Here is a 1,655-nt window from a genome sequence, read left to right on the forward strand (position 1 = left end):
CTCGGAGTAAAACGGATCACCCACGGTCACGTCACCGTCTGCGCTCGATCGGCACCACACAACAACACACATCTAGGTTCAAACATACAAGCAAACAATCCTTTAATTAGAACAGTACACCAACAGATCAAAAACAAAATGAAATGTTTAAAAACAGAACCTACGTCTCGCTACGATCACATGGATACGAAGGTCACGAAAATCGGAACTAAAACGACCAAGTTACGAATTTACTACAATTTTCTATAGCAATTTAATTAATTAAACCTAAGCCTAAAATTGAAAAGTTTCAAACTGCAGTAACAGATAGCCTAACACGTAGAGAACTTAAATACGAATCTAACGCAATTTGAATGGGTCAAATCGGAGCTAAAACGAATATTTTATGGGCAAATTATTGCAATGGCAAAACTGTAATTAAGTTGAAGTCGAAAATGAAATTTAAATCAATTTTAATCTAAAATAGGAGTCGGCCGAGGACTGCGAGTGTGAATTGGAAAAAAGATGGGGTCTCTTTAGAAAAAATGACTCACAAAGGGGTATGAGCTGTTTATGGCCATCGATCTCGCGATGGACGGCCAGGATTAGTAGAAGGGGGAAGAGAGAGGGCCGACCGCTGGAGGGGGAAGAGATGGCGGCGGTGCCACCATTGCCGCGGCATGAAGATCGCCGAAGACGGCGGTTACGGCGCTACGGAGCACCATTCTCACATCCGAGAACACCTGGAGAGAGAGGAAACGAAGGCGAGTTCGTTCCCGGCCTTAGCGTGGCCAGAGAGCTCCCCTACAAGGCGGCCGACGGAGGCGCCATTGTCGGCCCCATCGGAGCTCGTGGGGACGGCCCTAGAAAGCACCAAAACGCACGGGATAAAGCCAAAGAGGAAAAGGGAGATGAGGCGCGCTCACCGGCGTGAAGAAGGAAGACGAAGACGGCTTAGCAAGACCGGACGGCGTGCGAAGGTCATGGCTCCGCGGCGTTCTTGCTGCGCGTGTTCCAACGAGTGAAAGGGCAAAACGAGAGGGGAAAGAGGAGAGGGAGTGCGGCTCGAGCGCGGACGCTCTTCCAAACAGCCGAGGCGCGGGGGAGATGGAGAATGTGGGAGCGGGCGCGGCTCGGCGGTTCGCTGAGAGCGAAGAGAGTCTGAGGGGCGGTTGGAGAGGTGGGGGAAGGAGCTGACAAGCGGACCCTGCTTGTCGGTGAGAGAGAGAGAGAGAGAGAGAGGGAGGTGGGGTGGCCGGCTGAGCCTCGGCCCAGGAAGAGAGAAAGGGGGCGCGGGGGAGGAGTTGGGCCGAAAGGCTGAGGGTGGGTGAGAGAGAAGACTCTTTCTTCTTTTTTTAAAGCAAATTTCCAAATCCCTTTTCAAAATGAGCTTGAATACACTTTCTTTGCATAAATTCACACATCACAGAAAATGAAATGCTGCAGCATGAGTGCATCAACAATGTTTCCTAACTTATATTAAATTTTAATTTCCCAAAATTTATTATTATTCCTATATTGCAATGCTCCAAAAATGACTTAATTAATTCAAATTCATCTATTTAAAAGAAAACAAATATTTGGGTGTTACATGTAGACACCTTGCATGAAGAGATAGAATATTTAGTGGGTCACTTAGTGGAGAATGATGTGGACACCTTGCATGAAGAGAGAAT

The sequence above is a fragment of the Sorghum bicolor genome, chromosome 7 (genome assembly GCF_000003195.3).
Source record: "Sorghum bicolor cultivar BTx623 chromosome 7, Sorghum_bicolor_NCBIv3, whole genome shotgun sequence".
In the NCBI taxonomy this organism is placed as follows: Eukaryota; Viridiplantae; Streptophyta; class Magnoliopsida; order Poales; family Poaceae; genus Sorghum; species Sorghum bicolor.